The sequence below is a fragment of the Thalassophryne amazonica genome, chromosome 2 (genome assembly GCF_902500255.1).
Source record: "Thalassophryne amazonica chromosome 2, fThaAma1.1, whole genome shotgun sequence".
In the NCBI taxonomy this organism is placed as follows: Eukaryota; Metazoa; Chordata; class Actinopteri; order Batrachoidiformes; family Batrachoididae; genus Thalassophryne; species Thalassophryne amazonica.
In genome coordinates this window covers 46835350-46861928 of record NC_047104.1, presented here as the reverse complement: position 1 = coordinate 46861928, position 26579 = coordinate 46835350, and the positions used below count along the sequence as shown (strand labels likewise).

Here is a 26579-nt window from a genome sequence, read left to right as displayed (position 1 = left end):
TTTCTCCAAAAGTATTAGTCCTATCAATGTTCTGTTTTGGTGGTGTTCATCCTTGACTCAAAACACATTAGCATATCAAATGGCAAATGTCAGCTCTCCACAATTTGTCTGTGATCGAAGTTATACACACACGCACGCATACATGTACACAGAAGCCACTTCTCTTTTAATATATTGTGGTGAGCTGCGCAGAAGAACAAAAACCAAGCCAGAGCTTTTTGTCTTTTCTGCATTCTGCCACAAACAAGTGCTTTTATTTTTACACACCCACAAACAGAGATGGTGGCGGAAGACATCAAATGCACTTGCCTTCTCACTCATGGTAACGGCAACATGACAATGAACTAAACTGGCTAAACCAATTGAACTACAAAAACACAATAAATCAATAACACTAACAACACTGTTAAACAAATGTGAACCACAGTAACATTTAAAACCTCCAAACCCTGAACTCCAATGGTACATTGCAGCACAATATCCATTGCTCAGTTTTGTTAGCTAATATCACTAATTTCTCCAAATATATTAGTCCTATCACCTTTTTTGTTTTTGCAGCATTCATCCTTGACCCAAAATACATAAGCATACCAAACGGCAAATGTCAACTCTCCTCAGTTTCTCCCTGACTGAAGCCTTACACACACACCCATGCATACATGCACACAGAGGCCACTTGGCTATTACAATATAGATGGTGCTGGTACTTCAGCTGTCACTGTTGTTTAGTCCTGCAAACACACTACCCATAGATAGGGACTAAAAAGTCCTTGGAATGTCAACATTTCAGCCCTGGGTTCATTCAGTAGAAACACGTGGAGTACCTCTTCAGATCCTCACTAAAATTTTTATTTATCTGTCATTATTCTTTCATATGCAAATAAACAAACCAGTGTGTGTGAGTGTGTGTAAGAGAGTTATTGAGAAGCCTAATGGCCTGTGGATAGAAGCTGTTCGTCAGCCTAATAGTCCTGGACTTCAGACTCCTGTAGCGTTTGCCTGATGGTAGGAGTGTGAAGAGGGAGTGTTGAGGGTGTGTGCTGTCCCTGATGAGATTGTGTGTCCTACGTAGAACTGTGGTTTGGTAAATGTCCTGCAGTGAGGGGAAGGCTGCCCCAGAGATGTACTGTGAGGCCTTAATCACATGCTGGAGAGCCTTCCTGTCTTGGACTTTGCAGTTACTGTACCAGACTGTGATAGCAGTGGTGAGGACACTCTCAATCATACACCTGTAGAAGTTGCTGAGAATTTTGGCTGACATACCAAATTTTCTCAGTCTTCTCAGAAAGTACAGTCTCTGTTGGGACTTCTTGATGATCTGTTGGGTGTTGTAAGCCCAGGTGAGATCATCACTAATATGAGTTCCAAGGAATTTGAAGGTTTTCACCCTCTCCACCTCTGTCTCATCAATGTACAATGGTGTGTGCAGCTCCCCACTCCTCCTTGGATCAATAACCATCTCTTTGGTCTTGTCTGCAATGAGGTAAAAATTATTGTCACGACATCAGGATACCAGGTTTGCGACCTCTCTTCTATATGCTGTCTCGTCCTCACCAGTGATCACACTGATAACTGTTGTGTCATCCACAAATTGAATGATGCTGGTGTTGTTCTAGGAGGCTACACAGTCATACATTGAAGAGTGTGTAGAGCATGGGGCTCAGCACACAGCCTTGGGGTGTCCCCGTGCTCACACTTCTTATGCTGATTGTGTGGTTGCGAACTTCAACTGACTGCGGTCTGCCTGTTAGAAAATTCAGCATGCAGTTACAAGAGGGAGGGTGTCAGTCTGAGTGTGAGGAGCTTATCTGTTAGTTTGTGGGGGATGACTGCGTTGAATGCTGAGCTGTCAATGAACAGCATTCTGCCCTCTAAGTGTGAGAAGGCTGTGTGGATAGTGGTATTAACTGCATTATCAGTGGATCAGTTCTGGTGATATGCAAACTGTAGGGTGTCTACGGTGTCTGGGATGGTCTTCTTAATGTGGGTCATGACTATCCTTTCAAAGCACTTCACTATGATTGGGTGAATGCTGTGGGATGATAGTCATTTAGGCTATTTAGGTATTATGAATGAGATATGCATTATTTGGAAGAAAGTTAAGTTGTAATTGACTTTAGTTCACTAACCACCCCTCCTTCTCCCTTCCGTTGGAGAAACCCAGAGGTGAACTGTCCCCCGCGCACCCCCTCCCTCCCCTTTCTCACACTGCTTCTGTGTACCATTGTTCTCAGCAAGCAAGGGCACCTGTGCAGCTGCAGGGGCGTCAATTTGCGAATTCCAAACACAGTGACAAGTAAACCGCTTTGCAGTGCAGATGATTTTCTTAACTGCTTGTGCCCACGGTGCTGCGGTTGCTACCCCCCTATAAATGCCGCCCCGGGCGGCTGCACACTTCGCCTGTACAAAAAACCTTTGTTGTTCGGGAATGCAGATTAAAGGAAAGGAGATGAAGGGGTACATACAAATTTTTTATCAGTATTGCTGAAATTAGATTGTGGGTGTTGATTGCGTCGATCCTGTAGTTTGGGCCAATATAAGGAGGATCAAAGATCAAAAATCACACGTCAAAGGGATGAGAATAAAATATTAAAGCAAGGATCTGCACGTTGATCAAGGAAAAAAGGAATCAGTCTCACAGATCAAAGGAATGATCATGTTAAAAGAGCAAAGACTGACAGTCAAAGATCAAAGATAAGATCCACTCGATCCAGATCTGTAGCTATATTCCCAAGGTCTACTTTACAAATTTCATTCTTGATCTTTTAAGATACCCAGTTGTCTACCTGAATGACTGCCAAAATAAATAGCAATAAAAACACAGCCCCCTTGGTGGAGGTAATACTGACAATATGCAGTAGTTAATAAAAATCTAATGACATGCCAATCCTCGTGTGAACCATAAACTCAGAACGAGCAACTGCTCCTTGTCATGCAAACTGTTTCTTTCAGTGCCAACAACCACACACCAGGTGAGCTTATTTATTACTCTGTTGCTGAAATTACTGCTACCAAAAACCACCACGCCCCCATGTGCTCTGCTCTCACTCGCATGCATTCTGCAATGTGAAAACAAGAGCTATGTTCAACTAGCTGGACTGGGTCACTGTGTGTGTAGCAACACTAAAATAAACTGAGCTGGAAGCAATCCTTCAACCATGACAAGAGATAGAAAGCAACACACGCTACCTGGATGTGGGCCAGCTGGGGTTTGTACCAGGATGGGGAGGGTTTGAGAAAGTTGTTCCATTTCTCTCTGTTTGTACCAAACTCCCCACTGGACAAGTAGGACCACTAGTTCCTACGAAAGCGAAAGCAAGAACCTGATGGGTTCCTTTTTCATTACCTCCAACAAGGTTATATTTTACAGTATATTGTGCATTTGGTGTTTGAAATGTGGCAGGGGTGGGATTTGAACTGGGAACCTTCTGCACTGAAACCAAGTGCACTAAGTACTTGCCCCCCCCCCCCCCCCCCAAAAAAAAGATTCTACTGCCAATATCAAACATATAAATATCTAATTGTCAAAAATTGTGACAATGCAATGTCCTGAAAGATCTTCTTTGTCTTTCGGCTGTTCCCATTAGGGGTCGTCACAGCAGATCAATAGTTTCCATCTCATCCTGTCCTCTGTATTTTCCTCTGTCACACCAACCACCTGCATGTCCTTCCTCAGCACATCCATAAACCTCCTCTTTGGTCTCCCTCTTCTCCTCCTGCCTGGTGGCTCCATCCTCAGCATCCTTCTCCCTATATACCCTGGGTCCCTCCTCTGCACATGTCCAAACCATCTCAATCTTGCCTCTCTGACTTTGTCTCCAAACCGTCCCACCTGAGCTGTCCCTCTATGTTAATTCGTAATCTTGTCCATTCTTGTCACTCCCAAAGAGAATCTCAACATCTTCAGGTCTGCCACCTCCAGCTCTGCCTCCTGTCTTTTTGTTAGTGCCACCATCTCTAAACCATACAACATAGCTGGTCTCACTACTGTCTTGTAAACTTTCCCCTTCACTCTTTGATATTCTTCGGCCACAAATCACTCCTGCCACCTTTCTCCACCCACTCCACCCTGCCTGCACTCTCTTCTTCACCTCTTTACCACACTCTCCATCAGTTTGAACAATTGACTCCAAATATTTAAACTCATCTACTTTCACCACTTCTACTCCTTGTAACTGCACTATTCCACTGGGCTCCCTCTCATTTACACACATGTACTCAGTCTTGCTTCTACTGACTTTCATTCTCCTTCTCTCCAAAGCATATCTCCACCTCTCCAGACTAGACTCAACTTGCTCTCTACTCTCACTACAGATCACAATGTCATCTGCAAACATCATAGTCCATAGGGACTCCTGTGTGATCTCATCTGTCAACCTGTCCATCACCACTGCAAACAAGAAAGGACTCAGAGCTGACCCCAACACCATTTCTCTTCCTGTCCTCACCATGGTACAACAACTTGTACCCACCGCCGATGCTCCTGCTCTTACTTCTCTTCCACTTGGTTTCTTGCACACAATATGTCTACCTTTCTCCTCTCCATCATATCAGCCAGCTCTCTCCCTTTACCAGTCATACTACCAACATTCAAAGTCCCCACTCTCATTTCCACCCTTCTAGTTTTCTTCTTCTCCCGCTGTTTGTGAAAACGTTCTTCTCCTCTTCTTCGTCGTCTTCGCCCAGCAGTAGCCCAATGTCCACCGGCACCCTGTTGGGCAACAGCACCGGTGGCGGATGTTGTTAACCGGGCCTTGACCGATCCAGTATGGAAATTTGATTCTTAGTCTGCATAGTTGGGTTGGCTTGTTTTACGCCGGATGCCCTTTCTGACGCAACCCTCCTCATTTATCCGGGCTTGGGACCGGCACTCAGAATGTACTGGCTGCACACCCCATGTGGCTGAGTTAAATGTCCTCAAAGATATACACCAGTAAACACACACACACACGCTCACACACACATTTTTGTGTGGATTCAATTTTTAACATTGATAGAGTTGGAGGGGGGCAACAAAAAAGCAGACTGACACATGTTCTAAATCTGCACATAGTATCTTGGGATGTGTTTAACAATTTTGCATGCAAAAGTGATCACGCATTGCTCTTGCCTGCGTGTATTTACTACGAAGACAGCCCAAAGACCCCACGTGATGCTCCAAACAGTCACGGCAGGGGAGGGCTCAGACATGGAGAAGTCAAAACAACAAACATTCTGTTTAGAGGAACACTGACGGAACCTAAATCACCTCAGCCTGGCTCATGAAAAATTTGTACCTTAAAAACACCTCGCACCTTGTTGTGTTCACAGAGAGAATCTGTACCAGATTACAGGACGAACAAACAGGTTAAAGGATGTTATGACAATGACTGCAATCTTTACATGAAATAGTTTGATCAAATGCAAATTTTAATTAATATATAAATGAAAACAAAGAGCGCTGGGTAATATTTTTGCTTGGTTTGAATTTGTGCTGGCGTGTTTGCACTAAAACAACTTGCATGCACATCTGTAATCCATCGTGCCCGAGGAAAGCAAAACAAAAGTGCCACTAAACTTGCAAAAAGGCTGTAAGCTGTGAAAAATAAATAAAAATCTGCACTATAAAAACAGGTCTGTCAAGCCTCACTGTCACTGGCAACCATAACATCCAGCTGGGCACCGTGTTTTTCTTTCAATCTTCCTGTTGCATTGTTGATTTATGTGTACTGGCAGAGATTCTAGGTCAACAGCACCGTGACTTGTTCCTGCTGTAGAGGTGCAGTTTATGTAAGGCTGCACGGCGGCTTGCAAATTACAGTGCAAGGGATGAAGATTACGATGACAGCCCTGGGAAGCAGATGTGTCTGCATTATAAGTAAAGGAGGGCAATTTGTCAACTTTCTGCTAATCTTCTGCCGGATCACCACGGCTGGTCACAGCGGGCCGATGATCCTTTCAACGTAATCACGATGATAACTAACCTGTTAAGACAAACACCGTGGAGGTCATAAGATGCTCAAGTTCTTTTCTTGCTAACTTTATAAGGTGGAGATGCTGCATACGGTGTTCATTTATTGCTGCACAGAACCACAAACAGCCAAGAGTTCAAGTATTCAGACAGTGACACTGTTTTTTTCTTTTTTGGGGGGGAATTTCACCTCTTTATTCCACTACATTGGAGTTGTACTCAAATGATCAAGATGTGCTTGTAGGGTAGACTTTTCGCTTTAATTTGAGGAGTGTATTATGAATGCTGTTGCTAATGCAAATCATCAATTTTATAGACAGTGTTCTTTAGGCATGTCAGCAAATACATGAACATTTCCAAGTTGAAAGTTTCCAAGTTGCTGAATATGAATTTACATTTGTCATTAAGAAATCCAAACAGCATGGCTAGTGAGGGAATCCAAAGAATAAGAAGGACTGCATTTCTATATTGATTTCCCATCAAGCAGATGCTCAAAGTGCTTTACAATGATGCCTCACATTTACTTCTCCAGCCAAGGCTGGTACCCACTTACAAATGGGCTGAGATGGTGCAGATTAAGTGTCTTCTCCGAGGACACAGAGAAGCAGCACGAGCAGGATTCATACCTAGGTCTACATATTGGCAGGGTAGCTTCTTGTCCACTGAGCTAAGCCACCACTGACAACACTGAAGGAGTTATAGGCTTCTGTGGTTGTGACGGAAGAAACTGTACAAAAATTCTGAGCTAATTGCAATTAATATTAACCTTCTTGCTTAGGGCTAGTGGCCAGCAATCACCTTAGTATTTCTTCTGGTTTTTTTTTTTTTGTTGCTTATTGCTGACAAATTATACTGTATTTGTTGTCTTTCTGATGCCTGATTCTGTTTTTTCTCTCTGTTTCAGGTGCAGCTCCATCCAGAGATGGATGTGGTGTCTACTTATGCAAACCTCCTGTCCTGTGCACCGGCAACATTTTCTGTATATTCATTTTGTAAATTGTTTTGTCAATTGTGTCTGTAGCATGGCCCAAGCAGAGGGTCACCCCTTTGAGCTTGGTCTGCTTGAGGTTTCTTCCTCAAATCATCAGAGGGAGTTTTCCCTTACCACTGTCGCCTGTGTGCTTGCTCTGGGGGCTGGTAAAGTTAGACCTTACTTCTGTGAAGCGTCTTGAGGCAACTTTGTTGTGATTTGGCGCTATGTAAAATGAAAATAAATAAAAAATTGAAAATTGTGACATATTAGGCTGCTATATAATTTATGATTTTACTCCAACTTACACTTTTGCAGTAATGTGTTCTTGCTTAGCCCATTTAGCTTATTTTGTCACAGCAGATCCAATATTGATCTGCTTACTGATTTGGTCTAAGTTTTATGCTGGATGTGCTTTCTGATGCAACTCCAGATGTATGTAGAGAACTAGACACAAGTTGTTTTGAACCGTGAACCTTCTGTTTCAGAAGCAAGTCCACTAACTATGGGTGGAATCTTACAACACAATAACTACAGGCAGACCAAAAAGAAATTGCTTGTAATCAAACATTTACTTCTGCATATATCTATCAACCATCCATTTTCTATACCTGCTTACTCTAATTAAGGGTCACAGGGGCTCCTGGAGCCTGTCCCAGCAGTCATAGGGTGTGAGGCAGGTTACACCCTGGACAGGATGCCAGTCTGTCACAGGGCCACATACAGGCAAACAAACACATTCACACCTGCAAACACACCTACGGACAATATAAAGTTTCCAGTCCACCTAACCTGCATGTCTTTGGATGTGGGATGAAGCCAGAGCACCCGGAGGGAACGCACGCAAACATGGGGAGAACATGCAAACTCCATGCAGAAAGGCCACAGGTGGGAATCGATCCAATGACCTTCTTGTTGTGAGACAACAGTGCTAACCACTAAACTACTATGTCTCCCCTTTATCTAATCAGCATGGGTAAAATTTGTATTGTTAATCTCAAGACTGGCTTTGAAATTATGCCTATTTCTCTTCCATTCAGTTTAAACTGAAACATCTGCTCTTGATGGCATATTTGGGCTGTTGTTTTGCTCCTTTAAACTGTGCATGCCTCCAAACGTTTGCACTCCGCACCTTGATTCATGGACCCAAAGCCACAAGGTATTTCTCTCACACGGTGAACTGTATTGCTTGTGCTGCTGTCGCATTGACTTATCTTGTGCGTGTATATAAACAGTTATGTAACACGCTGGATCTCAGACGTCGCTATGGATCTGTTGCACAGGGTGTGTGGAGGACAAAAATTACCTAAATGCTAAAAAGTATCCAGCAGGATAAGCTCCAAGTCAGCTTGGCTTTAGAAAAGTAGCACTGCAGTGTATTTACGAGTATCAAGTACTAAAAAACCTTTTGGAAAGAGTGCAGCAATACTGTCTTAAATATAGCTTTGAGCTTATATATTAACTGCAAACAATGTTTCCAGTGTGTATTTGTGTCACTATCACTGGGTTGACACTGTGAGAGACACACAGTTGTTATTCTTGCTCTGAGTTGACACAGTGGAAAAAAAAGCTCCTCTATCCAAAACAAGCATTGCATTCATGCGGCTGACATTCTCAATGATAAAATGTCCCACACTTCACTTCACACTTCAAGGTGTCAGAAAAGCTACCAGACAGTTTTTACTCTCTCAACAGTTCCCATGTAGATCCCATATGCCCCAGGCCTGGAAGGTTCTTGGATGATTGGATGGCTGGATGGACGGAGGCATCCCCAAGATGTGCCAGTGACACACAGCCCTAGTCTCAGCCGCTCCTCTCGCTGATGGTCTACTTCTTTGGTGATGTAGATTCCAACCCACTGAGGTAACTAAACACAGGTAAATCTGACTTATCACTTCCAATATCTGACAGAGCAGGGGAAGAGGTTATGGTATCAGCCTAATTTGTCTGTTTGCGATATATCTCGATAACATCTACCATTCTACAGATCTACATTCTACCAGATCGACAGTAGAATGTGACAAAGATCAGGAGCCTCATGTACAAAAACTTGCATGGATTTCTTACTGAAACATGGCGTATGCCAAAACCCAGAAACTGGCGTAAGCATTAAAAATTCATATTTATCAAGTGTGTGGACACATGGGTCCAAGCACGTTCCTTTTGTACATCCCACTGAATGTGGAATTGAGTGCACATGCAGAAATACCAAACTCCTCTCTGTCCACACCCCTATTTAAATATGCAAATATATTTAAATAGGTCCTTGGGATTCCCCTCTCTGTTCGGAATGATCACGGTAAGAAAAGGAATTTTACCGAGTGTGAGCTACAGATGAAGTGGAGTAAACAAAGTAAATGATGTAAATGAAGTGGAGAAAGGCAGGGATATTTTATATGGTACCCTGTCAACTGGAATAAACATAAAGCGGAAGCCAAATATACATATATATATATATATATATATATATATATACAAGGTCTGTCCATAAAGTATAGGTCCTTTTTATTTTTTTCAAAAACTATATGGATTTCATTCATATGTTTTTACGTCAGACATGCTTGAACCCTCGTGCGCATGCGTGAGTTTTTCCACGCCTGTCGGTGACGTCATTCGCCTGTGAGCACTCCTTGTGGGAGGAGTCGTCCAGCCCCTCGTCGGAATTCCTTTGTCTGAGAAGTTGCTGAGAGACTGGCGCTTTGTTTGATCAAAATTTTTTCTAAACCTGTGAGACACATCGAAGTGGACATGGTTCGAAAAATTAAGCTGGTTTTCAGTGAAAATTTTAACGGCTGATGAGAGATTTTGAGGTGATACTGTCGCTTTAAGGACTTCCCACAGTGCGAGACGTCACACAGCACTCCCAGGCGCCGTCGTCAGCCTGTTTCAAGCTGAAAACCTCCACATTTCAGGCTCTATTGATCCAGGACGTCGTGAGAGAACAGAGAAGTTTCAGAAGAAGTCGGTTTCAGCATTTTATCCGGATATTCCACTGTTAAAGGAGATTTTTTTTAATGAAAGACGTGCGGACGGGTCCGCGCGTCGGCTCGCAGCCGCCGCGACGCTCCGCCACAGGAAAAACACCTCTGTTGGAAGCCTTAAGGACAAGTTGGAACATGTCCAGCTGTTAAACAATTTCTCATATACTCACTCCACTGAAAGCCATCAAAAGCCGCCTGGATTTTACAAATGGTTATCAACACGGAGGTGTTTTTCCTGTGCCGCCGCTCCGCGCCGGCTGCGTCCCGACGCGCGGACCCGTCCGCACGTCTTTCATTAAAAAAATCTCCTTTAACAGTGGAATATCCGGATAAAATGCTGAAACCGACTTCTTCTGAAACTTCTCTGTTCTCTCACGACGTCCTGGATCAATAGAGCCTGAAATGTGGAGGTTTTCAGCTTGAAACAGGCTGATGACGCTGCCTGAGAGCGCTGCACGACGTCTCGCACCGTGGGAAGTCCTTAAAGCGACAGTGTCACCTCAAAATCTCTCATCAGCCGTTAAAATTTTCACTGAAAACCAGCTTAATTTTTTGAACCATGTCCACTTCGATGTGTCTCACAGGTTTAGAAAAAATTTTGATCAAACAAAGCGCCAGTCTCTCAGCAACTTCTCAGACAAAGGAATTCCGACGAGGGGCTGGACGACTCCTCCCACAAGGAGTGCTCACAGGCGAATGACGTCACCGACAGGCGTGGAAAAACTCACGCATGTGCACGTGGGTTCATGCATGTCTGACGTAAAAACATATGAATGAAATCCATATAGTTTTTGAAAAAAATAAAAAGGACATATACTTTATGGACAGCCCTTGTATATATATATGTTTAAGGATTAAACAACGAGAAGCCGTGCATTACACGGTTTGAATGCACGACGTGGAGTCTGAAACACCACGATGCGAAGTGCATTCAAACCATGTAATGCACGGCTTCTCGTTGTTTAATCCGCTTGTACCATGGTCCCACACAGTGAGCTAACACACAAATATTTATTTAAGTTGACAGAACTTGATAAAAATGTGTGAGTATTTGGGACTATTTTATGTTTTGTCTCTGACGCGCGAGTCTGTGGGCTCGCGCCGCAGCGAGCCGCTCACACCGCCCCCCCTCTCTCTCTCTCTGCTGTGTCGCGCTGTGACAAACTCTGTCAAACACGTCTAGAAACTACGCTCGCTGTTTTGATGCGGAGCGCTCGGCCGCCCGCAAGGATAGAACCGTTCTCTTCTTCTTTCACGTCTTCAATCTTGTCAAGTTCGTCCGATGTTAAATCTTTACGGCGTTGCTTTTGCTGTTCTTCTCATTTGCTCTCCTCTTTCCATTCCTCAAATGTTTTATTTTGGCCAACAATATTAAACTTCACTTGGAAATCCATGTTTTATCGCATTTCTGTCATTCACTTGTCAAAACACAGCTGATCTGCGCCAACTGTTTGGTCCGTTGCTATGGTGACGACCAGAGCCGAGTGATTATTACAGTGATTTAACTCGCCGAACTACGTGTGCGTATATACGAAAATAATGCACGCCAGTTAGACATGGAATTATATATATATATATATATATATATATATATATATATATATATATATATATATATATATATATATATATATATATATATATATATAAAGCTAAATATCTTTAATTGTTTCCTTAAGCACCAGTTGGTTAAAATGAATAGTCAGACTCAGTGTGACTCAATTTGTGGATTCTCAGACAAAAGTTAGCCTTAGGTATGAAATTCCACATTTCTACAGACAAAAGGGGTGAAATAATTGGAAAGCATTTGGCAAAAAAACAAAACAAAAAACAACAACAACAAAAAAAACAAAAAACTAAACAACCCTATTATCTGAGCAACATTTGTCTGTTCCTCTCTTGACACCACAGCCATGTGGTGCACGTCCATGGGCACCATCACGCGCACTGGTGCCTCACTGCTGATGACTTCAGCAACTGGAAATGGCCAAAGGGACAGCAGTGTTTGATAATCTGAAGGTGGGGATGGACCAGCTGTTGGCCTGTGTGGTTGCCAACCAGAACCCAGGGCAGGGCCGTAGAGTGGCCCAAAGTGCAAACTCTCAGATCTGACCTGGTTACACTGTCTGACCTGCCACTATATTCTGCCAAGCATTTTTTGTTCAATTTTTGTTTCATCAGTATGTGTTGGATTCCACCAATCAAAGTACCCTTTTGAGCAAATCTTTGATTAAAACATTTCAGATCCCAAGATTCATTTAGTCAAGACTTGTTACCGACTCACATACACACCTGTAACTTTGTGAGGCACCCTGCTCTGATTTACCTATGACTGAGCTTATTTTACCAGACTCACGTTATTATCAAGGAACACCATTATTTCGATGTTCAGTGTACAAAATGTATAATTATTTTGCAAGTCATATATAATTATGGATGCTAAGAATGCCAAAGGCCTAAGGTAATGATACTGCGTCCGCATCCTGCCCGCGCCCTGCTAGTTTGAGACAATACATAAATACATGCTGTGACTCACCTACAATGACTTCTTGCATTCAGCAGGTGCAAATTCAGACTAGATACACACATGACATTTGACATTTAAGATTTGCATGCCCTCACCGCCACTTATTGATCATGTGACATCACAAATATATACAATTTCCAAGTTTGCAGGGTGCAGTAGCTCTTAAATACAACCCCTGGCAAAAAAGTATGGAATCACCGGCCTCGGAGGATGTTCAGTTGTTTAATTTTGTAGAAAAAAAGCAGATCACAGACATGACACAAAACTAAAGTCATTTCAAATGGCAACTTTCTGGCAAGAAATCAGGAAAAAAAATGTGGCAGTCAGTAACGGTTACTTTTTAGACCAAGCAGAGGGAAAAAAATATGGAATCACTCAATTCTGAGGAAAAAATTATGGAATCATGAAAAACAAAAAACGCTCCAAAACAACACTAGTATTTTGTTGCACCACCTCTGGCTTTTATAACAGCTTGCAGTCTCTGAGGCATGGACTTAATGAGTGACAAACAGTACTCTTCATCAATCTGGCTCCAACTTTCTCTGATTGCTGTTGCCAGATCAGCTTTGCAGGTTGGAGCCTTGTCATGGACCATTTTCTTCAACTTCCACCAAAGATTTTCAATTGGATTAAGATCCGGACTATTTGCAGGCCATGACATTGACCCTATGTGTCTTTTTGCAAGGAATGTTTTCACAGTTTTTGCTCTATGGCAAGATGCATTATCATCTTGAGAAATTATTTCATCATCCCCAAACATCCTTTCAATTGATGGGATAAGAAAAGTGTCCAAAATATCAACGTAAACTTGTGCATTTATTGATGATGTAATGACAGCCATCTCCCCAGTGCCTTTACCTGACATGCAGCCCCATATCATCAGTGACTGTGGAAATTTACATGTTCTCTTCAGGCAGTCATCTTTATAAATCTCATTGGAACGGCACCAAACAAAAGTTCCAGCATCATCACCTTGCCCAATGCAGATTCGAGATTCATCACTGAATATGACTTTCATCCAGTCATCCACAGTCCACGATTGCTTTTCCTTAGCCCATTGTAACCTTGTTTTTTTCTGTTTAGGTGTTAATGATGGCTTTTGTTTAGCTTTTCTGTATGTAAATCCCATTTCCTTTAGGCGGTTTCTTACAGTTCTGTCACAGACGTTGACTCCAGTTTCCTCCCATTCATTCCTCATTTGTTTTGTTGTGCATTTTCGATTTTTGAGACATATTGCTTTAAGTTTTCTGTCTTGACGCTTTGATGTCTTCCTTGGTCTACCAGTATGTTTGCCTTTAACAACCTTCCCATGTTGTTTGTATTTGGTCCAGAGTTTAGACACAGCTGACTGTGAACAACCAACGTCTTTTGCAACATTGCGTGATGATTTACCCTCTAATAAGAGATTGATAATCCTCTCCTTTATTTCAATTGACATCTCTCGTGTTGGAGCCATGATTCATGTCAGTCCACTTGGTGCAACAGCTCTCCAAGGTGTGATCACTCCTTTTTAGATGCAGACTAACGAGCAGATCTGATTTGATGCAGGTGTTAGTTTTGGGGATGAAAAGTTACAGGGTGATTCCATAATTTATTCCTCAGAATTGAGTGATTCCATATTTTTTTCCATCTGCTTGGTCTAAAAAAGTAACCGTTACTGACTGCCACAATTTTTTTTCTTGATTTCTTATAGTGTTTCTTAAAGCCAGAAAGTTGCCATTTGAAATGACTTTAGTTTTGTGTCATGTCTGTGATCTGCTTTTTTTCTACAAAATTAAACAACTGAATGAACATCCTCCGAGGCCGGTGATTCCATAATTTTTGCCAGGGGTTGTACATACATGCAAGTGCAAATAAAAAAAAAAACAAAATGATCTGAGATGAGATGAGAACAAAAAAACTGGAAAAACCTGGCCTTCAACCTCAGTCATCCTGAGCTGTCACGCTAATGCAGAGACAGAAAGGCACAGTCGCACGCTACTGTCACTGTGACAGCTAAGGTAGTGTGGACACAGTCACGCAAGACACGCTGAGACCAAACCAAAGGTGAGCTCAACAGTCCGGCCTCACGGGCACGGCTCCAGTGACTGACAGGATTGTTATTTTAAAGCACGCTGCAGAAAGTCTCACTCACACTATTTCCACCATTAAGCTGAATTGTTCCATAAATGCAATCATATTTTTAAGCAGACTTGTCAGTTATAATTATTTGTGCAGTATCAAGAAATATTTGAAGCCATGCAATTTTCACTGCAGGAATACAGACAAAATTAAAATCAGGCTTCAATGACAATTTCTGCAAACAGCTTTTAGACCGGTCCAACATGTTTTTTTTTTTGGGGGGGGGGGGGGGGTGGTTACAAAAAAAAAACCACAAAACAAAGCATGATGGTTCCCTGCGTGAGCAGCAATAAGGCTCAAGTCTTTACTACCACGGGCCAGTAAAGTCTTTATTGACAAGGAAGTGTTTTGTCATGCCATGAATCACAAATGTGAATGAAGTGGGCAGGGCTCCAAGTCAAACAAGTTAATGAATAACAAGCAAGAACATTCTTCGACAGACACTGAACATTCAGTTTAAAAAAGATCACTGACACAAATAAACACATGGTTGACACATTTATGCATCATTTCCTAAAACCTGACATTTGAGAAATGAGAAGTCCTCATTAAATTGATTCAAATAGATAAAATGTATATCATGATGGTGTACAAACTAATTTAACAATTTGGCAAAATATGATTTGTTACATTATTATGGATCAACCTAAATCATCTGTTTGCCACTGCACGGAAAAGGTGAAATCCTAAAGAAATTACTTCAATTGGTAACACTCAAGTAATAACACTTTCTAATTTTATTTGGATCAACTTAATTAATTAGTGTTAACTGTTGAAATTTTTTTTAAGTTGGTCCAATAATTCTCTTTTTAAAGGCAACTGAAACACTATTGCATTGAAATAGGCAAAACCTAACAGAATTGTTTTAACAGGTAAGAACAAGAAACAATTTGTGGCCAGACCCCGAGGTCCACTGGTACTCATGTTTATCCCCAGATATCCTGGTGTGAAAGTGGATTACAGTCTGTGACAAACCCTGGTTTGACATCACTCCATCGCAAGTTACATAAAAAAGTATTGTTGAACCAACTTAAAAAAGTGCTTGTAGATCAATAACACTCAAATCAATTGCATTATTCCAAATGAATGTAACAAGTAATATTTAGATCAACTTGTCAACTTAATTCAAATACATGCTACCAAGTTGACCTAAAAAATACTTGTTAAGTCCATTTGATCAACCAAATTGAGTGTCACTGATTGACACAATTTCTTTACTTTGTTTTTTAGTGTATACAGCATTTCCCCGGGCTGGGACAGCCTGCGCACGGTGTTCAAAAGGGAATTTGCACAGTTCAGTGTGTTCACAGTTCACCATCTCCTCGCCCAAGTTGAAGGCCGGTGCCCACGTGTCCCCTGATTTTTGAACAGAGCGAATAATTTGCACAACAAACCTCCTCGCCTTGTGTCATGAACCCTTCTCCATTTTGTCTCCACAATCCCACGGCTGGACACATTCTGTGTGCCCAACAGAGAAGCCACACAAACCAGATTTATTGTGTTTTTGGGAATTATTTTATGTAGTTATTCATTTATTTATTGTTGAGGACCGCAGTGGAATTAAGTTTAATGCTGCTGGGCGAGTGCCGACCCCCCTGGACACAGGGACAGCAGGCTAAATGACACCTGTGTGGAGGATGTGGACGAGGCAATCTGGATTTATTATTTTCCTTTCAACTGTTTGTGGGGATGTCAACGGAAGGAAGTTGAGACGTGGTCCTTCCAGAGCATCGAGGAGCACTTCCAGAGGCTCGGGGAGCCTGTGCACATGTCGAGGAGCGCTTTGAGTGGATCCAGGAGGCCGGAACCACGGAGGATTGTATACTGATCATTCCCAGGAGGAGAGGACAGTTGATCCAGAGAGGAAAAATATTGATGAGACGCATTCCCTGGAATCATTCTGGAAGTTGGTGACTGTGGCATCCAAACTTTTCTTCCTGTTTTTTTTTTTTTGTTCAATTTATTGTTTATTATTATTTTTTACTATTTATTTCATTATTATGTATAGTGCTTTTTCTTCCGTGCCTATAGTCGGGGGAATGTTCACAGCCTGATTTCACATAATAGTAATACGACAGTCTACAACATCCTGAGCACTATGCGCACAAACGTGTCATCCTTTCAGCCACTCCATTGGCGTTCAATATCCGTGAGAGCGGCGTGTGGCAGTTGCACACAAATCCCTGCACCTACAAAGGCCGTGCCAGTGCCGCTCAAGCTTAATTGTCAGAGGCTCTCACGTGATATGTGTGCGGACTGTTGGAGATTTCTGAGATTCATTTTCGCCTCCACTCTGTATGGCATTTCCCTGACAGTCAGCTGCCATGCACAAATGTGTTGGGGTGACCAATTCAGTGAGATTCCACATGAAAAAGTTGTCGCTTATTTGCCTGTTTTGGTGAGATTTTGTGTCCTTTCGATTCTCCACCAGTAGCGCCCCAGTGAGATACTACCCATACTGTTACCCTTTTATTGCTCACTGGGTGGATAAGAGCCATGCAAAAAGTCTTGTCCAAGGATGTAGATATGTAGTGTGACTGATAGCCCAAGTACTATCAACTCATCTCAACTAAGTAACACTTAAATGAGTTAATTTTGTCCAAATTATATCAACATGGTGTAAATATTGCTTGTTAGGCCAAAATCACTGTTGATAAACAATCTAATTATGGAACACCACTTAGATATGATTAGTTTTTGTGAAACCTGGCTTAAACCTACTGCTGTCCTCCCCTTAAATGAAGCCTGCCCACCGGCGTACACATTTAGTCATTCTGATTGCTGGTGACTTCAACAGTCATACAAATAAGCCTTCTGATGCCCTCTGCAAATCATTTAAGGACATTGTGACTGTATTAGGATTCCAGCAATACATTCAGGGTTCTACACACATTAGTGGAAATACCCTGGATTTGGTCCTCATATGCGGTATCGCTGTCACAAATATTGACATCATACCTCTTGCATCGGTGGTCTCCGATAACTCACTTGTTACATTTATAGTCTCATTGCCATGTTTACTAGAAAAATAACCTTATTTATCATTGCTGTGACACATCAACTCTTCAGCTACAACTAAACTTGGAGCCAGATTACCTGATATCTTAGCATCACTTTCGGAAAATGACCATTCAGTAGACAGTCTTGTGGGCAGCATAAACTCAGCACTCAAAACCACACTTGACATGATTGCTCCACCTATATTAAAACCACACCCCCTCAAACACAGCCGCAGTGGTTCAATGATTACGTATGTGGCCTCAAGCATAAGGCTAGAGGTGGAATGAAAATGGCATCATTCAAAATTGGAAGTATTCCACCTCACATGGCGCAAGGCTATCTTAGACTATAAGCATGCATTACTGTCTACTCTGATTTGATCAACAAAAACAAGAATAATTCAAAGTTCCTGTTTGACACAGTGGCAACACTTATAGACCAACAAAACTATTTAAGGACCTGTGGCCCACTCTTGGAAGAGAATAAAATAGAATCTTTATTGTCATTTGGCTAGCATACTGGCATAGCATGGTACAATGCTTCCCATGTTTTTAAAGTCATTTTATGAGCAACGGAACAGGTCTCGGCCTCAACTTTCTCTAAATTTTGGTTCTGTGAGTGAAGCTTAGGGTTAGCGGCTGGTGATTACCGTAGTATTTTCTCTGTTTTCCTGTTTATTTCATGTTGATGAATGATACCTTATTATCCCAGTACACATACACCGATTGAGGGCGGATGGCATCAGAATGACACATCCGGCCACAGTCGGGACCTACGGACGGCAGTCTGTGAACATCTACATATTTGGTCCCATTCACTCAGCTGTCCCGAGTGTTTTGCACATGTTCAAAACACTCGGCACCATCGAGATGCAACACACATCTGACGGCGGTCTATGTGCAGTTTTGCTTCATCTGATCGCAGTCTACAAATTCTGATGGCATCAAAACAGCATCTGAAATGATCTGATCACAGTTGATTGAGCTCTGAGATCGATTGGTTACAGCAAAGCCTGCCGACATGCTGTGCCACGTTTGTTCACCTCCACTGGACCCCGGCCAGGGAGGGCAAAGGAAATGTTGATATGTAATAATATGTATGTGCGCTCATCAGAGGCTCTGTGCAGTGCCCTGCAACGCACCTGAACGGGATGTCGCTGCTGTAATGCATGTATTATTACATGTTCATCTCCTAAGTCTGTAACAGGTATGACGTGGAAATGTTTCCTCAGCCCATCACAACATAAACACATATGCAACTCACCTTGCGTACCCCGAGTTCCACAGCGCAGCGCTGACAGCTAGTGAAGTCCCTGCACTGTGTGCTGGCAACCTTGATCAGCTGACAAATGCATAATCCACCTTCGCATGAATAAATCCCATGTGAAGTGTTACCCAGCACCGATAATCCAACTGCAGTTGTATTAAGATGCGTATCAAGTGAAATGGCCACAAAAAGAGAGTTTAACAAAAGAGAGAAGAAAACATTAATTGGCTGTGTCTGAAGAATGTTGCATACGTGGGAAGTTAGCGCACTGCCAGCACAGTTCAGCAGCAATTACGGAGTCCAGCCGGATGAATAAAATCGAGCAATGCAAGTGATGAAACACCTAAAGGGAATTTTCACCAGACTGTACACAAGCAGGTGATCACTGACAGTTGTCAACCCTTTTGTGTGCTCTCTGGATGGACAGGTCCTGTGCTTATGTGTGCACCCCACATGTGCACAGCCATTATGAACACACATACACGCATCTGAGCGAACATTTCAGCCACACAACCGGCACACTGCTTTGATCACCCGTTCTACGCACGCAGGCACACGTGCATGCGCCACGTGCACACACACGTAGTGGCTTGTTCAGCCATTGTGAACACACGCGTGCAGCTGCATGGACATTTCATCTGGCTAAGAACTCGCATGCTGTTTGGATCACCTGTTCCACGCACGTACATGTGTGTACTCCGTCATGGAAGACACACACACACACACACACTCCTGCCAGCGCATCCTCCTCCTGATCAGAGGTCAGTTTAGCGCTGGGAATGTGAGGACGAGTGAAGATGTGATTGCATGGGTGAGTGAGTGAGTGCACTCTGTGAGTGCCAGCTGTGAGTGAGTGGGTAAGTGAGTGAGTGAGTGAGTGACAGTGCCAATATCGGTGCCGTCTGACAGCAGTCTGTGTCATCTGACTGTTGTCTGAAATATGTTTGGGCGGCATCCTGCAGGTGTGGACGAGGCAGTCTGGATGCATTCTGACACGGCTGATCACACCTCTTTTCCTCCCAACTACATCTGGATTATGACTATATTTGCGTGTCGGCCTGGTTTCTGCACATTCTTCTATGTGTGACAGGGGCTTTAGGTGTAGTTTTTTCTGGCAAACTGATTCTGTTCTTTTTCTCTCTGTTTAAGGAACGAATGAAGGACGGATCAGAACTGAAGGGCCCAGACGCACTGTGACATTAAAGACCTGAGGTGGGTCCTGCATCCTGTAGTCTTCATGTGAAAGTGTCCCTGTTGCGGGGACAGGCCCACTGATGGCGTGGATGACTGCTGCCTGTGGTGGTGATGCCTGTGTGGACTTCTCATCATCCTTATATTATTATGTTGTTTGATTTTATGTTTCTTCAGCTTTGTAAAATTTTGTGTTAGAATGGCCTAAGCAGAGGGTCACCCCTTTGAGTCTCGTCTGCTTGAGGTTTCTTCCTCAAATCATCAGAGGGAGTTTTTCCTTACCACTCTCACCTCTGTGCTTGCTCTAGGGATTGGTAAGGTTAGACCTTAATTGTATGAAGTGCCTTGAGGCAGCTTTGTTGTGATTTGGGCACTATATAAATGAAATAAAATTAAAATTAGGTTAAGTGGGATCAACCTAATTAACTGAGACACTTTATTAAGTTGGTAAAATGATTATATTTTAACACCTGGTATGCCTGCTTTAATTATACAACCCCAATTCCAATGAAGTTGGGATGTTGTGTAAAATGTAAATAAAAACAGAATACAACGATTTGCAAATCCTCTTCAACCTATATTCAATTGAATACACCACAAAGACAAGACATTTAATGTTCAAACTGATACACTTTATTGTTTTTGTGCAAATATTTGCTCATTTTGAAATGGATGCCTGCAACACATTTCAAAAAGTTGGGACGGGGCAAAAAAAAAAAAAAAGACTTGGAAAGTTGATAAATGCTCAAAGAGCATCTAATTGGAAACAGGTGAGTGTCATGACTGGGTATAAAAGGAGCATCCCCAAAAGGCTCAGCCATTCACAAGCAAAGGTGGGGCAAGGATCACCACTTTGTGAACAACTGCGTGAAAAAATAGTCCAATAGTTTAAGAACAATGTTTCTCAGCGTTCAATTTCAAGGAATTTAGGGATTCCATCATCTACAGTCCATAATATAATCAGAAGATTCAAACCCAATTCCAATGAAGTTGGAATTGGGGTTGTAACACTAAGGGACAATTTTATTCAATTCTGACCTTTTCATAGCTGGTCACATTGCCATAAAATCCTGTATTAATACAACTCGTCAAATTTGAGATAAGGCCATACAGCACTGTAAAAATCTGCAAACAATGCAAAATCAGATTTTTCATAAAAGAATAACAGTTTCATAAATAAGTATGTAAGAAAACTTAAAACTGTGTGATCACTTTTCACCATTAAAATTGCATTTTTATCTTGGCAAAATGAAGTTTGTCATGTTTAGTTTTGGTGTTGTTTAAAGCGTGGAGGTCAACATTTTCTTCATTTTTCTTTAACTAGTTTCAGTTTTGTTTCATTCCTTTTTTGCGCTCTTGATTCACAGGCTTATTGGTGATGGGAAAGGTGCAGGATCATTCGCCCAGCTTTTCTTGATGATTTGTGGCTTTCTGACTTTTTATCCTCCATTCAGCTTTTGCCGAAATGTAAAAATTGATAAATCAATAAATAAATTTCTCTCAAGTACTGGCTCACCTAAGGCTGGACGTGGCATCATTCCATACACAGAGGATGCTTGTAGTGGGAACAGTTTTTTATGAGGACACAGCTTAGCGCGCCTCTGCTGAAATGTCTCTGAATCAGATGGAATTTGACTTGAGTAGTCATGGCATGCATCCTTTACAAAAACAGTCATTCCCTAAACACTTGTCCTTCTCTCCTAGTGAGTTGAATGTCCGACATGCTGAAATCTTTTCTGATCTGGATAAGCAATGGCCCACCCTGCTTTTCCTTCTTCGTGGCCCGAGGCTTCTTGGGTGCATGGCATTGCGTGTAAATGTACCAGCCCTGCCCACGCCACTCAGCACGTTGGCCCGGTATAATTTGGGCATTAGTGCTCTGGGCACCGGCCTGAGAGCTGGAGATTAAAATAAAATCTCAAAGGTAAACATTGCTTTTACAGCTGATATCGTATTGGCCTTCCAAGCACACTGGGACAACATGGCTTCCTGTTGGGGGGGAGAGCTAGTTTCCTGTGCTGAGGGAGGCGAGGAGTTGGGGAGAGAAAGGATACGAGGGCATAAAGGCACGAAAGCCAAGCTTTGCATGACCTCCTCTTTAGGAGCAGACGCAGGGAAGGAGGAGAATGTTTATTGATCTTAGTCACACACATATTGTAAAGAGGAACTTTGGTACAAGCTGTTAGCACGCTATGGGAATTTTAGGGGGGAGTTGTAGGCAGCATTTGTCTCACGCACAAGCACCTAAACCAGTGGCACAAGGGGAATAGAAACACAAAAATATGCAGCCAAACATTAAACGTTAGCTAGCTTGTGCCATTAGCATGTAGCAGTAACTAGTAGCTTGTAGCCTGAGATTAATACAGCCAAGTCCTTAAGCAGTTAGATGAAGAAACAATTTTTAGACTCAGTGCAGCACCACAAAGGAGATGAAATGAAGCAATCAAGGTGTGGTTGCACTGTAGACTTTTACCTTTAATTCTAGACAAGACGTAAGCCTGACATTGGCACCAAGGCTCATGGGTGCCGATGGCTTATCTTCAATTGAATGGGAATGTGTGTCCAACCCTTTGACTGGTCATATGTATCTATAGTATATCCATAAACTATTTATCCGCATTTTGTTATGTTATAACCTTATTCCACAATGGATGAAATTCATTTTTCCCTCAAAATTCTACACACAGTACCCCATAATGACAATGTGAAAAAGGTTGTTTTAGATTTTTGCAAATTTATTACCCACTAAGAAATTGCATGTACGTAAGTATTCACAGTCTTTGCCATGAAGCTCAAAATTGAGCTCAGGTGCGTGTTGTTTCCACTGATCATCCTTGAGATGTTTCTACAGCTTAATTGGAGTCCACCTGGCATAAATTCAGTTGATTGGACATGATTTGCAATAGCACACACCTGTCTACATATAAGGTCCCACAGTTAACATTACATGTCAGAGCACAAACCAAGCATAAAGTCAAAGGAATTGTCTGTAGACCTCCGAGACATGAATCTGAGGAAGGGTACAGAGACATTTCTGCTGATTTGAAGGTCCCAATGAGCACAGTGGCCTCAGTCATCAGTAAATAGAAGACGTTCAGATCCACGAGGACTCTTCCTAGAGCTGGCCGCCCATCTAAACTGAGCGATCGGGGGAGCAGGATCTTAGTCAGGGAGGTGACCAAGAACCCAATGATCACTCTGTCAGAGCTCCAGCATTCCTCTGTCGAGAGAGGAGAACCTTCCAGAAAGAGAGCCATCACTGCAGCAATCCACCAATCAGGCCTGTATGGTCGAGTGGCCAGACAGAAGCCACTGGCAGCCCAGCTGGAGTTTGCCAAAGCAAATGGTGTTAATACTTATGTACATGTGATTTCTTAGTTTTTTTTTATTTTTAATAAATACATAATGATAATAATAATAATAATAATAATAATAATAATAATAATAATAATAATAATAATAATAATAATAAAAAAACACTTTTTTCATGTTGTCATTATGGGGTGTTGTGAGTAGAATTTTGAGGGAAAAAATTAATTGGCACCATTTTGGAATAAGGCTGGAACATAAAATATGGAAAAAGTAAAGCATTGTAAATACTTTTCCAGATGCACTATATATATATATATATATATATATATATATGAGGTCTGTCAATAAAGTATAGGTCCATTTTATTTTTTTCAAAAACTATATGGATTTCATTCATATGTTTTTACGTCAGACATGCTTGAACCCTCATGCGCATGCGTGAGTTTTTCCACGCCTGTCAGTGACGTCATTCACCTGTGAGCACCTCTGTTGGAAGCCTTAAGGACAAGTTGGAACATGCCCAGCTGTTAAACAATTTCTTAGATACTCACTCCACTGAAAGCCATCAAAAGCCGCCTGGATTTTACAAATGGTTATCAACACGGAGGTGTTTTTCCTGTGGAGGAGCGTCACGGCGGCTGCGAGCCGACGTCGCAATCCGTCTGCACGTCTTTCATTAAAAGAAATCTCCTTTAACAGTGGAATATCCGGATAAAATGCTGAAACCGACTTCTTCTGAAACTTCTCTGTTCTCTCACGACATCCTGGATCAATAGAGCCTGAAATGTGGAGGTTTTCTGCTTGAAACAGGCTGACGACGGCGCCTGGGAGCGCTGCGCGATGTCCCGCTCCATGGGAAGTCCTTAAAGCGACAGTATCACCTCAAAATCTCTCATCAGCCGTTAAAATTGTCACCGAAAACCAGCTTAATTTTTCGAACCGTGTCCACTTCGACGTGCCTCACAGGTTCAGAAAAAATTTTGATTAAACAAAGCGCCAGTCTCTCAGCAACTTCTCAGACAAAGGAATTCCGACGAGGGGCTGGATGACTCCTCCCACAAGGAGTGCTCACAGGTGAATGACGTCACCGACAGGCGTGGAAAAACTCACGCATGCGCATGAGGGTCCAAGCATGTCTGACGTAAAAACATATGAATGAAATCCATATAGTTTTTGAAAAAAATAAAAAGGACCTATAGTTTATTGACAGCCCTCGTATATATATATATATATATATATATATATATATATATATATATATATATATATATATATATATATATATATATATATATTTATATATATATATATATATATATATAGAGAGAGAGAGAGAGAGAGAGAGAGAGAGAGAGAGAGACAGATCGGTGCAGCATCTGCAATATATCTGAAATATATATAAGCCGCTCCTCTTTCCATGACAAAAACTCCTGTAACAGTGGAATGTGCCGTTCATTTCTAAACTGGACGCTGTCTTGATCCGGTATGTCGTCTGACTAGCACAGGAATTGTGAAAAGATGTGGACATCAGCATTTTTTTGGCACATTGAGACAGACGTGCGGAGGAGTTCCGCGCGTCGTGGTGGAGCTGCATGGCGCAAAGCAACGCCGTGATTAAGCCTTCTAGGACATGTTCGGTCATGTCCAGCTCATGCACAATCACAATCGGATAATCACACGACTGAAAAGCAACCGGAATCCATCTGAAATCCACCTTTAAGCCGTCCTGTGAGACCAACACACGGCCGTCTGCTTTTCTTTCCATGAAAAAAACTCCTGTAACAGTGGAATGTGCCGAAAAAGTGCTGATGTCCACGACTTCTGCCTTTTTGTGAAACTCAGACAAGGTCCCGGATCAACAAAACCTTCACGTTGGAAATGATCTGGTTGTTTCAGTGGGGTCTGAGCATGTTGATCGGCGCTAGGAGCGCGCCGTGCTCTCAGCAGTTGTGGGCCGTCCTTAAAGCGGCAGTAACACTCCTTAATCTGTATAATCCCCATAAAATCGTCCCTGAAAGCCATATTAATTTTCTGAACGGTGTCCACCTGGAGGTCTCTCACAGTTTCTGGAAAAAAATTGATGCAGCAAAGCTCCAAATCGTTCAGGCATTTATTCGCAATAAAAAAACGACGAGAGGGGTGGACCAGTGCTCACACAAAGCCTGCTCACAGGCGAATGACGCAACCGATAGGCGTGAAAAAACTCATGCATGCACGCAAGGTTCAGGCTTGGCTGATGCAATCACACGTGATTCAAATCCATATGGTTTTTGAAAAAAATAAAAAGGTCGGATACTTTTCTAACAGACCTCATATATATATATATATATATATATATATATACAAAAATATAAACGCAACACTTTTGGTTTTGCTCCCATTTTGTATGAGATGAACTCAAAGATCTAAAACTTTTTCCACATACACAATATCACCATTTCCCTCAAATATTGTTCACAAACCAGTCTAAATCTGTGATAGTGAGCACTTCTCCTTTGCTGAGATAATCCATCCCACCTCACAGGTGTGCCATATCAAGATGCTGATTAGACACCATGATTAGTGCACAGGTGTGCCTTAGACTGCCCACAATAAAAGGCCACTCTGAAAGGTGCAGTTTTGTTTTATTGGGGGGGATACCAGTCAGTATCTGGTGTGACCACCATTTGCCTCATGCAGTGCAACACATCTCCTTCGCATCATCCGTGAAGAGAACGCCTCTCCAACGTGCCAAACACCAGTGAATGTGAGCATTTGCCCACTCAAGTCGGTTACGACGACGAACTGGAGTCAGGTCGAGACCCCGATGAGGACGACGAGCATGCAGATGAGCTTCCCTGAGACGGTTTCTGACAGTTTGTGCAGAAATTCTTTGGTTATGCAAACCGATTGTTTCCGCAGCTGTCCGAGTGGCTGGTCTCAGACGATCTTGGAGGTGAACATGCTGGATGTGGAGGTCCTGGGCTGGTGTGGTTACACGTGGTCTGCGGTTGTGAGACTGGTTGGATGTACTGCCAAATTCTCTGAAACGCCTTTGGAGACGGCTTATGGTAGAGAAATTGAACATTCAATACACGAGCAACAGCTCTGGTTGACATTCCTGCTGTCAGCATGCCAATTGCACGCTCCCTCAAATCTTGCGACATCTGTGGCATTGTGCTGTGTGATAAAACTGCACCTTTCAGAGTGGCCTTTTATTGTGGGCAGTCTAAGGCACACCTGTGCACTAATCATGGTGTCTAATCAGCATCTTGATATGGC

The 26579-nt window shown here is 42.4% G+C and overlaps 1 long non-coding RNA gene across 1 annotated transcript; it reads left to right on the top strand.

Annotated features, from left to right (window-relative positions):
- The first annotated feature begins 1064 nt into the window (after window positions 1-1064).
- Window positions 1065-19158, top strand: LOC117502160. Its single transcript, XR_004558201.1, has 3 exons — window positions 1065-1340; window positions 17390-17401; window positions 19148-19158. It is a non-coding gene; the product is annotated as an uncharacterized LOC117502160 (long non-coding RNA).
- The last annotated feature ends 7421 nt before the right edge of the window (window positions 19159-26579 follow it).